This window comes from Elephas maximus, chromosome 3, assembly GCF_024166365.1.
Source record: "Elephas maximus indicus isolate mEleMax1 chromosome 3, mEleMax1 primary haplotype, whole genome shotgun sequence".
Taxonomy (NCBI): domain Eukaryota; kingdom Metazoa; phylum Chordata; class Mammalia; order Proboscidea; family Elephantidae; genus Elephas; species Elephas maximus.
In genome coordinates this window covers 155,604,104-155,618,303 of record NC_064821.1, presented here as the reverse complement: position 1 = coordinate 155,618,303, position 14,200 = coordinate 155,604,104, and the positions used below count along the sequence as shown (strand labels likewise).

Below are 14,200 nucleotides of genomic sequence, written 5' to 3'. Positions count from 1 at the left end.
AAGTGAAACTTGCACCTACCCCATGACCCAGCCATTCCAGTACTTGGTATATGTGTACTGAATAAAAATGCAACATATCAAAATTTGTGGGGAGCAGGTAAAGCAGTGCTGGGAGGGAAATTTATGGCACTAAAAGCTTATATTAGAAAAGAGTCTCAAGTCAATAACTTTAAGCTATCACCTCAAGAAAGAAGAAGAGTAAGATTAACTCAATTCAAACACAACAGGAAATGAAGATAAGAGCAGAAACCACTGACATTAAAAAGTGAAAAAACAACAGAGAAAACTAAAGGAACAAAAGTCGGTTTTCTTCATGGAAATGCTTGGCTCTGGAGGTTTGAAAGAGGAGACTCTGGAAAAGGCATACCTGGGGGCATGTGGTTTGTCCGCATCGTTTTCATCAACTCTTTTCTTCAGCAAAGCTGTGTAGTCCCCGGATATCATATCAGAGCTACCACATTGGTGGTTCCAGTGCACCTGATTCTTTCTTGAAGGAGCAAGAGGCCATTGGAGTGAGATGTAAGCACAGGACTTCAAATGCTTTTCTCCATCTTGTCCTATGTCTGCTACATCTGCACCTGACCTTTCACACAACGGCTCAAAATAGCCCATATTCTCTTTGTTTTTGTAGTTGTGGGGTGCCGTGGGGTCGATCTCAATTCATGGCAACCCCATGAGACAGAGTAGACCTGCCCATAGGGTTTCCTAGGTTATGATCTTTACAGAAGGAGCCCTGCTGGTGCAGTAGATAAGTGTTTGGCTTTTAACCAAGAGGCGAACAGTTGGAACCCTCCAGCCCTCTGCGCAAGTAAGATGTGGTCTTGGAAACCCTATGGGGTAGTTCTACCCTGTCAAATAAGGGTTTGATGAGTTGAAGGAAGTCATCGGAAACGGGTTTAGTTTTCCTTCAGTCTTTAAGGGAGCAGATCGCCAAATCTTTGTCTTGTGGAGCCTCTGGATAGGTTCGAACAGCCAGCTGAGCAGTTAAGCAGCCAAGTGCTTAACCGTTGCACCACCTGGGCTCCTTTTACAGTGTCTCAAAAGGTTTACAATTCTTCATACTTCCTGGAAGTAATGTTTCCCTCTTAATCCTATAATTCCTCCAGGACTGACTCTTTTGGAGAGCCAATCAGTATCCCGGACTAGTTCAACATCCTGAGTTACCCGAATTTCCCAAACTGCCATAATTATCACATTTACAAACCAATAACCCATATAACCAATCATCTGGCTCTACCGCTCCTTATCTCTAAAGAAATATTCTCGTGCCTTGATATTCCAGTTTTCCACTCCAGGCCCTGCAGACAGCCTGCAAGGGGAAAAACGCTGTGCATATGGGTTGATGGGTGCATCGCCTGCTAGTCAACAGCAAGGAAGCCCACAAGGCTCTTCGCTTGGCTTCCACTCACTTGCCAACCAACTTAATCCACTTCACCTGTACACACAGTGAAAGGAAACTTTGCAAGAACAAATACCAGGCAAGCAGCTTTGAGGTTTATGGGTGGAACCGGGTTCTCAGGTGGGACAGGAAGCGATGGGGGCGCTCCTGAGTGAGGAGCTGAGGTGGTTCACACCCAGCAACTGAAACCGCTGCTGTGATCTCCCACTTCCTCTTCGTCCCATTCCCTAGTTCCTCCGTTTTTCTTTCCAATTCTTTTCTCTGTTCTTTCCAGTCTCTCCTCCTTCCTAAGCTATTTTCTGAGGGTTTCTGAGAGTTCAGTTCCTGAGGAGGAGACTAGTGGAAAAGGAGACCTGGCTGCGAGGCAGAAAAGCCCACGGAGAACAGGAGGGGAGCCAGGATCTGTAGCTGCTCGCGCTTTTTCCCTCCGGCCCGAAACCTTTGTACCTCCTAAAGGAGGATCAGCGGTGGCAGGAGGAACAGGGAGTACCAAGTTCTGTTCCCAATTTAAAGAGGTTTTTTTTTTTTTAATCCTTCATTTAAAGGAAACCCTAAGGTTCCACCGAGACTTGAACTTGTATCGCTGGATTCAGAGTCCAGAGTGCTCACCACTACACCATGGAACCACCACAAGACTTTGCAATCCTATGGCGGTAACCCAGAAAAAACCCAGTGCCTTTGAGTCCATTCCGACTCATAGCGACCATATAAGACAGAGTATAACTGCCCCATAGAGTTTCCAAGGAGTGCCTGGTGGATTTGAACCCCCAAATCCACAGCCCCAAGGGAATCGATTCAGACTCATATCTATGATCATTTCAATTAAAAAAAAAGAACAAACCTCTTGCAGACTCTTAGGGACAGTGCATGAGTATCTCAATAAAAAAAAAAAAAAATAGACGTGTGTAAATACTCATTCAGCTTCCATAGTTTCCACAACTAATCTGAAGGCAATCCTCTATCAGAGGCGACTCGAGGATCCTTGACATGTGTGAGTGGACTCATCCATCTTGCTTTCTCTCTGCATCTCTCCTTTTATTGACTTCTATTATTTCATTCGCATCTCAGGAAATGGAGGTAAAATTCACTTTGTGTTTCAGGCGATGGCACAGCTCTTTAAGCCTCTGTCAGAAATCATATTCTCGGCCTCATTTACCAGAGTTTCCTGCCCCAAGGTGAAATTTCTGCAAACAACAGTGTTATTTTCCTTTTCTTTGCCTCCACCCATTTCTCATTGCCCAGGGAGAGTAGATGATTGTCAGGGCAGGACTTGGGAGTTTCGGGGTGCCTTGTCCAAACAGCACCTATTACACTCCAAAGCCACCACAGCTTCCTATGTGTAATACAGAAAGGTGTCTCAGCAGTGTTTTATCTGGGGAGTGAGTTTGCCAGGCAGGAGAACTCTCATTTTCTTCTTTATACATTTCTTTGTTGGCAAGTTTTTCTTACAAGAAACATATTTGTTAGATATACAACAAAAAACAATTAACCTTGTTTTTTTTTTAACATTCATACACTCAGACAAACCAGACTAACCACATCTGCTGTGACTCAAAATCGACCACATGCTGTTGAGGCTACAAGACAGGGCTCTGGCACTTATACAGCCACAGTCTGTTTTCTGAGAGATTGGCTACATCCATTACATTCCAATTTCCCAATGTATCATGAGCGAGAAACTTCACAGTTTTTTATTTGTTTTTGAAGCGCAGGAAAGATTTAACTTCATCCAAAGAAAGTACTCTTTGTCCTTGGTTTCTTGAAGATAACTCCAAAACAAAGACAAGCAAGCAAACAAACAAACAAAATACTAAACACCTTCCTGTCAGGTTGATTCTGACTCCTAGTAACTCTATAGGACAGGGTAGAACAGCCCAGTAGGGCTTCCAAGGATGGAAATCTTTACAGACACCCATTGCTCCATCTTTCTCCCTCGCAGTGGCTGGTGGGTTCAAACCATCAAGCCTTTGGTTAGAAGCCCAGAACTTACCCACTGTTTCTCCAGTGCTCCTTGAGATAACTCTAAATGTTTGGAATTTGCTGAGTAATTGAGATGCTTTTGTTTTCTATAGGCCTCCAGACGACACTCAAGGGTTTATGCTAACAAAGTGACTCAAGTGGCAAGGCTAGAAAGAGGACCTCCTGATATTAGCCAACCTAGGGTGAGGGGTGCAGAGGCTGGGGGAAAATTCATTCAGTCATAGCTAAGTAGTGAGGCTCAGAAAAAGGCTGCGGACACAGAAGCTCCATGGGCTTCCTGGTTGGTGAGAGACATCTATACACATGGAAGGGTAGTAGAGCCCTTTTTGAGACAAGGGCTCTCCATGTTTAGAACCTTCCCAGTCCTTCCCTATGTGTCTCCTCATTTGTATCCTTTTTGCTATAAAACTGTAATTGTAAGTATAGGACTTTCTGTGAGTTCTGTGACTCATTCCAGTGAATTATCAAACCCAAGGTGGTAGTGAGAGCCAGTAGGTCAGAAGTGAGGGGAATGAGCACCTCCGAGCTTAGGGTTGGTATCCTGAAGGGGTAGAGGGAACTTCTGAGTATGTAGCCAGCAGGTCAGAAGTGAGTGGGTCACGAGGACTCCCAAGGTTGCAGCTGGTGTCTGTGCCCTATACTTGTGAGGGCTACTCTAGCTCCAGATGGTTAGTTAGGGTCAGAGGAAGATGCTGCATGTGCACCTGGTGTCAGAACAAAAGTGGAAGAGAATTGAATTGATAGTAGGTAGATTTGGGTTGATCAATAAATATTTGGTGTTAGAGAAGTGGGAATTGATTTGGGCTTTTCCTACATGTAAATATATCAAGATATCCAGGGGCACCCATTGCTGTGTCACAGGGTAGGTGTATCCAAGTTGCCTTACAGTATTGTCTCATTATTTCATTTATGAACACAAAACACCACAACACTATCTATGTGTGCAATAGATGTAAACTTTGTATTTAAATTATACACATAGTTTTAATACCTTACAAACAGATTATTATCATGCATTCCTTTGGCAGTCAAAATTGCCTTTCTTCTTCCTAAGGCTAGTTTGTGCCTTCGAAAAGTGAGTTAGATCTCTTAGGCTAATGCTTTCAAAATGGTTAGACTGCATATAAGACATTAAAGAATGACCTGGTCATGCATACACATAATGGAGTTCTACGTGGCCAAAACGTGAGGGTCTCTATGGACTGCTGCTGAGTTATTGCTAGGATAAATTGTTTATGTGAAAAAAAGCAAAGCAAGAAGTGCAAAAATGTATACAGTAATCTACCTTTTCTTTAAGAAGGGAGAGGATAGAAGTGTTTGTACTTATTATTAATACTTGCTTATTTTTCAGGAAGGATAAACCAGAAGGTAATAAAAACGTTTTCATCTCGGGAATGTGGTTTAAGCTATAGGCATGATGGTGAGACTTTGCTAAATATTATCTTTTTTTATAATGTTTTGATTTTTAAACCATGTGATGTTTTCCATTTTCAAAAAAGAGAAGAAAAAGAAAACACTGCAAGTGATAAAAGTAGAAAATTTTAAATTTACCTGTTTATCAGAATGATAATACAATCACACAGAAAATATTCACATGAATTTTTTTCACCTCTTTCCAGAATGCTCTGCTATATCAGCATCCATTTATTTTATTATTTTTTAAAATAATTTTTATCGTGCTTTTAAGTGAACGTTTACAAATCAAGTCAGTCTCTCACACAGAAACCCATATGCACCTTGCTACGCACTGCCAATTATTCTCTCCCTAATGAGACAGTCTGCTCTTTTCCTCCACTCTCTCTTTCCATGTCCTTTTCTCCAGCTTCTAACCCCCTCCACCCTCCCATCTCCCCTCCAGGCAGGAGGTGCCAAGATAATCTCAAGTGTCCACCTGATCCAAGAAGCTCACTCCTCACCAGCATCCCTCTCCAACCCATTGTCCAGTCCAATCCATGTCTGAAGAGTTGGCTTCGGGAATGGTTCTTGTCCTGGGGCAACAGAAGGTCTGGGGGCCATGACCACCAGGCTCCTTCTAGTCTCAGTCAGACCATTAAGTCTGGTCTTATGAGAATTTGGGGTCTGCATCCAACTGCTCTCCTGCTCCCTCAGGGGTTCTCTGTTGTGTTCCCTGTCAGAGCAGTCATCGGTTGTAGCCAGGCACCACCTAGTTCTTCTGGTCTCAGGATGATGTAGTCGCTGGTTCATGTGGCCCTTTCTGTCTCTTGGGCTCGTCCTCGTAAATCACCTTGTGTCTTTGGTGTTCTTCTTTCTCCTTTGATCCATGTGGGTTGAGACCAATTGATGCATTTTAGATGGCTGCTTGCTAGTGTTTAAGACCCCAGACGCCACTCTTCAAAGTCGAATGCAGAATGTTTTGTTAATAGATTTTATTATGCCAATTGACTTAGATGCCCCCTGAAACCATGGTCCCCAGACCCCTGCCTCTGCTACGCTGGCCTTCGAAGCATTCAGTTTATTCAGGAAACTACTTTGCTTTTGGTTTAGTCCAATTGTGCTGACCTCTCCTGTATTGTGTCTTTCCCTTCACCTAAAGTAGTTCTTATCTACTATCTCATTAGCGAATACACCTCTCCCACCTTTCCTCCCTCCCGCCTCTTGTAACCACAAAAGAATGTTTTCTTCTCAGTTTAAACTATTTCTCAAGTTCTTATACTAGTGCTCTTATACAATATTTGTCCTTTTGCAACTGACTAATTTCACTCAGTATAATGCCTTCCAGGTTCCTCCATGTTATGAAATGTTTCACAGATTCCTCAGTGTTCTTTATCGATGCGTAGTATTCCATTGTGTGAATATACCATAATTTATTTATCCATTCATCCATTGATGGGCACTTTGGTTGCTTCCATCTTTTTGCTATTGTAAACACTGCTTTAATAAACATGGGTGTGCATATATCTGTTCATGTAAAGGCTCTTATTTCTTAGCATATATTCGAAGGAGTGGGATTGCTGGATCATACGGTAGTTCTATTTCTAACTTTTTAAGGAAGCGCCCAATCGATTTTCAAAGTGGTTGTACCATTTGACATTCTCACCAGCAGCGTAGAAGTGTTCCAGTCTCTCCACAGCCTCTCCAACATTTATTATTTTGTGTTTTTTGAATTAATGCCAGCCTTGTTGGAGTGAGATAAAATCTCATTGTAGTTTTTTTTTCTTTAAATTTTATTGTGATTTAGGTGAAAGTTTGCAGCAGAAATTAGTTTCTCATTCAAAAATTTCTATACAGATTGTTATGTAACATTGGTTGCAATCCCCCACAATGTGTCAGTACTCTCTCCCTTTCTCTTTCCACTCTGAGTTCTCCATGTGCATTATTCCTGCCCCTTCCTGCTATCTTGTCTTTGCTTTTGGGCAGCTCTTACTCATTTGCTCTTGTATACTTGGTTGAACTAAGAAGTACATTCCTCACATGTGTTATTGTTTGTTTTATAGGCCAATCTAATCTTTGACTGAAAGGTGGACGTCAGGAGTGGCTTCAGCTCTGAGTTAGCAGGGTGCCTGGGAGCCATAGTCTTGGGGGTTCTTCCAGTCTCTGTCAGACCAGTAGGTCTGGTCTTTTCTTTGTGAATATGAATTTTGTTCTACATTTTTCTCCCACTCAGTCCAGGACCCTCTATTGTGATCCCCGTCAGAGCAGTTGGTGGTGGTAGCTGGGCACCATCTAGTTGTTCTGGGCTCAGGCTGGTGGAGGCTGTGGTTCATGTGGTCCGTCAGTCCTTTGGACTAATATTTTCCTTGTGTTTTTGATTTTCATCATTCTCCTTTGCTCTGAACATGATGGGACCAATACATGTATCTTAGATGGCCACACACAAGCTTTTAAGATTCCAGATGCTACTCACCAAAGTAAGATGTAGAATAGTTTCTTTATGAATTGTGTTATGCCAATTGGCCTAGATGTCCCCTAAGACATGATGCCCAACCCTCAACCCCAATAACTCAGTCCTTCAAGGTGTTTGGATGTGTCTAAGAAGCTTCTATAACTGCCTTGGTCAAGTTGTGCTGACTTCCCCTATATGGTGTGTTATCCTTCCCTTCACCAAAGTTACCACTTGTCTACTGTCTGTTAGTGATTTTCCCTCCATACCCCTCTCCTCCCTGGTAGCCATCAAAGATTATTCTTTTTCCGTGTGTAAACCTTTTCTTGGATTTTTATAATAGTGGTGGTCTCATGCAATACGTGTCCTTTTGTGATTGACTTATTTCACTCAGTATAATGCCCTCTAGATTCATCCATGTTGCGCCCACATATCATGTGCATCTAAAATTGGAAGGAGCTTTGGAGTGGTTGAACTTACTTTTCAGTTGGGGCAACGGGATTCTGAAGAGGGTAAGACACTTACTCAAGGTCATCCAGTAATTTAGTTGGTGATAGCAGGCTCCCAGTCCTGGGCTAAGACCATTTCATAACATGCATCCATCCATCCACAATGCACCTTAAGAGGATCCAAGTGAAAAAGAGGAAATGCAGACTCAGAGCAATTCATTCCACCACATTGAAGATTTCCTAATTGACATTTCGGTCTGGGAGTCATGGATGCCTCTGCATCTACCTCATTTCCATGGCTCCCTGGTGAATACAGCCTCTCTCAATGTCGCATCCTTGCATTCCTGCCCCAGTTTCTTTCATGAAAATGAATTGCAGCTGTTCAGCATCTCTGTAGAGGGGACCAAGTTCTTAATCCTAAACTGAGCTCATCCTGGGGAAAGCATGTAGTGAAATGGGGAAGTGCTCTTTCCTGTAAGAGCTCACCCTCTTTTCCTCTTAGTCATGTTTATTTCTAGTCTGCTGCCTAATTATTTCTTCAAAGTGGGTTACTTGAACCCCTGCCAGAGACATTTCCAATGAGTTAAGAAATCTGGCTTTCAGAATTGCATTTTGACCAATTTCATTTTCACTGATGTTATGCTTTCTCTTCCCTGAGCCCTTTTCTTTTCTTTTTAAATAATTTTTATTGAGCATTAAGTGAACATTTACAAATCAAGTCAGTCTGTCACATATAAGCTTATATACACCTTACTCCATACTCCCACTTACTCTCCCCCTAATGAGTCAGCCCTTCCAGTCTCTCCTTTCCTGACAATTTTGCCAGTTTTTAACCCTCTCTACCCTCCTATCTCTCTCCAGACAGGAGATGGCAACACAGTCTCAAGTGTCCACCTGATACAAGTAGCTCACTCTTCATCAGCTTCTCTCTCCTACCCATTGTCCAGTCCCTTCCATGTCTGATGAGTTGTCTTCGGGAATGGTTCCTGTCCTGGGCCAACAGAAGGTTTGGGGACTATGACCGCTGGGATTCCTCTAGTCTCAGTCAGACCATTAAGTCTGGTCTTTTTATGAGAATTTGGGGCCTGCATCCCACTGATCTCCTGCTCCCTCAGGGGTTCTCTGTTGTGCTCCCTGTCAGGGCAGTCACCGGTTGTGGCTGGGCACCATCTAGTTCTTCTGGTCTCAGGATGATGTAAGTCTCTGGTTCATGTGGCCCTTTCTGACTCTTGGGCTCATAGTTATTGTGTGACCTTGGTGTTCTTCATCCTCCTTTCATCCAGGTGGGTTGAGACCAATTGATGCATCTTAGATGGCCGCTTCTTAGCATTTAAGACCTCACACACCACATTTCAAAGTGGGATGCAGAATGTTTTCATAATAGAATTATTTTGCCAATTGACTTAGACGTCCCCTTAAGCCATAGTCCCCAAACCCACGCCCTTGCTCCGCTGACCTTTGAAGCTTTCAGTTTATCCCGGAAACTCCTTTGCTTTTGGTCCAGTCCACTTGAGCTGACCTTCCCTGTATTGAGTATTTTCCTTCCCTTCACCTAAAGTAGTTCTTATCTACTAACTAATCAGTAAATAACCCTCTCCTCCCTCCTCCTCGTAACCACAAAAGTATGTGTTCTTCTCGGTTTATACTATTTCTCAAGATCTTATAATAGTGGTCTTATACAATATTTGTCCTTTTGCCTCTGACTAATTGCACTCAGCATAATGCCTTCCAGGTTCCTCCATGTTATGAAATGTTTCACAGATTCCTCACTGTTCTTTATCGATGCGTAGTATTCCATTGTGTGGATATACCACAACTTATTTAACCATTCATCCGTTGACGGACACCTTGGTTGCTTCCAGCTTTTTGCTATTGTAAACAGAGCTGCAATAAACATGGGTGTACATATATCTGTTCGTGTGAAGGCTCTTATTTCTCTAGGGTATATTCCGAGGAGTGGGATTTCTGGCTTGTATGGTAGTTCTATTTCTAACTTTTTAAGAAAACACCAGATAGATTTCCAAAGTGGTTGTACCATTTTGGATTCCCACCAGCAGTGTATAAGATTTCCAATCTCTACACAGCCTCTCCAACATTTATTATTTTGTGTTTTTTGGATTAATGCCAGCCTTGCTGGAGTGAGATGAAATCTCACTGTAGTTTTGATCAGCATTTCTCCAATGGCTAATGATCGTGAACATTTCGTCATATATCTGTTAGCTACCTGAATGTCTTTTTTAGTGAAGTGTCTATTTATATCTTTTGCGCATTTTTTAATTGAGTTATTTGTCTTTTTGCAGTTGAGTTTTTGCACTATCATGTAGATTTTAGAGATCAAGCCCTGATCACAAATGTCATAGCTAAAAACGTTTTCCCAGTTTGTAAGTAGTCTTTTTACTCCTTTGCTGAAATCTTTGGGTAAGCATACGTGTTTGATTTTTAGGAGCTCCCAGTTATTTAGTTTTTCTTCCACGTTCTTTGTAATGTTTTCTATACTGTTTATGCCATGTATTAGTGCTCCTAACGTTGTCCCTATTTTTTCTTCCATGATCTTTATCGTTTTAGATTTTATATTTAGGTTGTTGATCCATTTTGAGTCAGTTTTTGTGCATGGAGTGAGGTACGGGTGTTGTTTCATTTTTTTGCAGATGGATATCCAGTTATACCAGCACCATTTGTTAAAAAGACTGTCTTTTCCCCATTTAACTGTTTTGGGGCCTTTGTCAAATATCAGCTGCTCCTATGTGGATGGATTTATGTCTGGATTCTCAATTCTGTTGCATTGGTCCATGTATCTGTTGTTGTACCAGTACTAGGCTCTTTTGACTACTGTGGCGGTATAATAGCTTCTAAAATCAGGTAAAGTAAGGCCTCCCACTTTGTTCTTCTTTTTCAGTAATGCCTTATTTATCCGGGGCCTCTTTCCCTTCCATATGAAATTGGTGATTTGTTTCCCCATCTCATTAAAGAATGTCCTTGGGATTTGGATCAGAATTGCATTAAATGTATAGATCGCTTTTAGTAGAATAGATATTTTTATAATGTTAAGTCTTCCTATCCGAGAGCAAGGTATGTTCTTCTACTTATGTAAGTCTCTTTTGGTTTCTTGCAGAAGCGTACTGTACTTTTCTTTGCATAAGTCTTTTACATCTCTGGTAAGATTTATTCCTAAGTATTTAATCTTCTTGGGGGCTACTGTAAATGGCATTGATTTGGTGATTTCCTCTTCGATGTTCTTTTTGTTGATGTAGAGGAACCCAAGTGATTTTTGTATGTTTATCTTGTACCCCGATACTCTGCTGAACTCTTCTATTAGTTTCAGTAGTTTTCTGAAGGATTCCTTAGGGTTTTCTGTGTATAAGATCATGTCATCTGCAGACAGAGATACTTTGACTTCTTCCTTGCCAATCTGGATGCCCTTTATTTCTCCATTTAGGGTGATGTGGGCTGTTGGCTTTGTATAAATGCCCTTTATTATGTTGAGGAATTTTCCTTCTATTCCTATTTTGCTGAGAGTTTTTATCATGAATGAGTGTTGAACTTTGTCAAATGTCTTTTCTGCATCAATTGATAAAATCATAGGATTCTTGTCTTTTATTTATGTAGTGGATCACATTAATTGTTTTTCTAATGTTGAACCATCCCTGCATACCTGGTATGAATCCCACTTGGTCATGGTGAATTATCTTTTTGATATGTTGTTGAATTCTATTGGCTAGAATTTTGTTGAGGATTTTTGCATCTACATTCATGAGTGATATAGGTCTATAATTTTCTCTTCTTGTGATGTCTTTACCTGGCTTTGGTATCAGGGATATGGTGGCTTCGTAGAATGAGTTTGGTAGTATTCCATCCTTTCCTGTGCTCTGAAATTCCTTTAGTAGTAGTGGTTTTAACTCTTCTCCGAAAGTTTGGTAGAACTGTGCAGTGAAGCCATCTGAACCAGGGCTTTTTTTTTTGTTGGGAGTTTTTTGATTACCTTTTCAATCTCTTCTTTTGTTATGGGTCTATTTAGCTGTTCTGCCTCTGTTTGTGTTAGTTTAGGTAGGTAGTGTGTTTCTTGGAATTCATCCATTTCTTCTAGGTTTTCAAATTTGTTTGAGTATACTTTTTCATGGTAATCTAATATGATACTTTTAATTTCAATTGGGTCTGTTGTGATATCACCCATCTCATTTCTTATTCAGGTTATTTGCTTCCTCTCCTGTTTTTCTTTTGTCAGTTTAGCCAATGGTTTATCAATTTTGTTGAGTTTTTCAAAAAAACAGCTTTTCGTCTTGTTAATGCTTTCAATTGTTTTTCTGTTTTCTATTTCATTTAGTTCAGCTCTGATTTTTATTATTTGTTTTCTTCTGGTGCCTGTGGGTTTCTTTTGTTGCTCTCTTTCTATTTGTTCAAGTTGTAGGGATAGTTCTTTGGTTTTTGGCCCTTTCTTCTTTTTGGATGTGCACATTTATTGATGTAAATTGACCTCTGAGTGCTGCTTTCGCTGTGTCCCAAAGGTTCTGATAGGAAGTGTTTTCATTCTCATTGGATTCTATGAATTTCTTTATTCCAACCTTAATGTCTTCAATAATCCAGGCTTTTTTGGACAGGGTATTGTTCGGTTTCCAAGTGTTTGATTTCTTTTCCCTCCTTTTCCTGTTATTGATTTCCACTTTTATGGCCTTTTGATCAGAGGAGATGCTTTGTAATATTTGAATGTTTTGGATTCTGCTAAGGCTTGCTTTATGACCTAATATGTGATCTATTCTAGAGAATGTTCTATGTGCACTAGAAAGGAAAGCATAGTTGGTTGCCGTTGGGTGGAGTGTTCTGTATATGTCTACAAGGTCAAGTTGGTTGATTGTGGCATTTCGATGTTTTGTGTCTTTACTGAGCTTCTTTCTGGATGTCCTGTCCTTCTCTGAAAGTGGTGTGTTGAAGTCTCCTACTATTATTGTGGAGCTGTCTATCTCACTTTTCAATGCTGTTAGAGTTTGTTTTCTGTATCTTGCAGCCCTGTCATTGCATGCATAAATATTTAATATGGTTATATCTTCTTGGTGTATTGTCCCTTTAATCATTACATAGTGTCCTTCCTTATCCTTTCTGATGGATTTAACTTTAAAGTCTATTTTGTCAGAAATTAATATTGCCACTCCTGCTCTTTTTGATTCTTGTTTGCTTGGTATATTTTTTTCCATCCTTTGAGTTTTAGTTTGTTTGTGTCTCTAAGTCAAGGTGTGTCTCTTGTAGGCAGCATATAGATGGATCTTGTTTTTTAATCCATTCTGCCACTCTCTGTCTCTTTATTGGTGCATTTAGTCCATTTACATTCAGGTTAATAATGGATAGGTATGAATTTAGTGATATCATTTTGACGTCTTTTTTTGTGTGTTGAGAGCTTCTTTTTCCCACTTGATTTTATGTGCTGAGTAGATTTTCTTTATATATTGTCCTTTCCTCATATTTGTTGTTGTTGATTTTGTTTCTGCTGAGTCTGTATTTTTCACTCATATTTTATTTTGATGAGTAGGATAGTTTGTCTCCTTTGTGGTTACCTTATTATTTACCCCATTTCCTAAATTTATAACTAACTTTTATTTCTTTGTATCACCGTACCTTCCTCTCTATATGGAAGGTGTATGATTACATTTTAGTCCCTCTTTATTATTTTAATGTTGTCTTCTTTTATATAATATTATCGCCGTTACACTGTGTTGTACTTTTTTTTTTTTTTTAAATCTTGCTTAGTTTTTTTTATTTTTTTGGATTTCCCTGTCTGGGTTGACTTCTGGTTGCACTGTCCAGTGTTCTAGTCTTGGGTCGATACCTGATATTATTGATATTCTAACCAAAGAACTCCCTTTAGTATTTTTTGTAGTTTTGTTTGGTTTTTACGAATTCCCTCAATTTGTGTTTATCTGGAAATGTCTTAATTTCACCTTCATAAATAAGAGACAGTTTTGATGGATATATGATTCTTGGCAGGCAATTTTTTTCCTTCAATTTTTTAAACATGTCATTCCATTGCCTTCTTGCCTGCATGGTTTCTGCCAAGTAGTCTGAGCATATTCTTATTGGCTCTCCCTTGTAGGTGACTTTTCTTTTATCCCTCGCTACTCTCTTAATTGTCTCTTTATCTTTGGTTTTGGCAAGCTGGATTATAATGTCTTGGTGACTTTCTTTTAAGATCTACCTTATGTGGAGAGCGATGAGCATCTTGGATAGATATCTTCTCATCTTTCACAATATCAGGGAAGTTTTCTGCCAACAAATCTTCAACAATTTTCTCTGTATTTTCTGTTATCCCTCCCTGTTCTGGTACTCCAATCACTCGTAGGTTATTTCTCTTGATAGAGTCCCACATGATTCTTAAGGTTTCTTCATTTTTTTTAATTCTTTTATCTGATTTTTCTTCAAATATATTAGTGTCAAGTGATTTATCTTCGAGTTCAGAAATTGTGGCTTCTACTTGGTCAATTCTGCTCCTCTGACTTTCTATTGAGTTATCTAATTCTGTTATTTTATTGTTAATCTTCTGAATTT

General features: G+C 40.2%; 1 non-coding gene across 1 annotated transcript; it reads right to left on the bottom strand.

The window, feature by feature from the left end:
* Positions 1–1,953: 1,953 nt before the first annotated feature.
* On the bottom strand, positions 1,954–2,025 carry TRNAQ-CUG (transfer RNA glutamine (anticodon CUG)). Its single transcript has one exon. It is a non-coding gene; the product is annotated as a tRNA-Gln (tRNA).
* Positions 2,026–14,200: the final 12,175 nt, after the last annotated feature.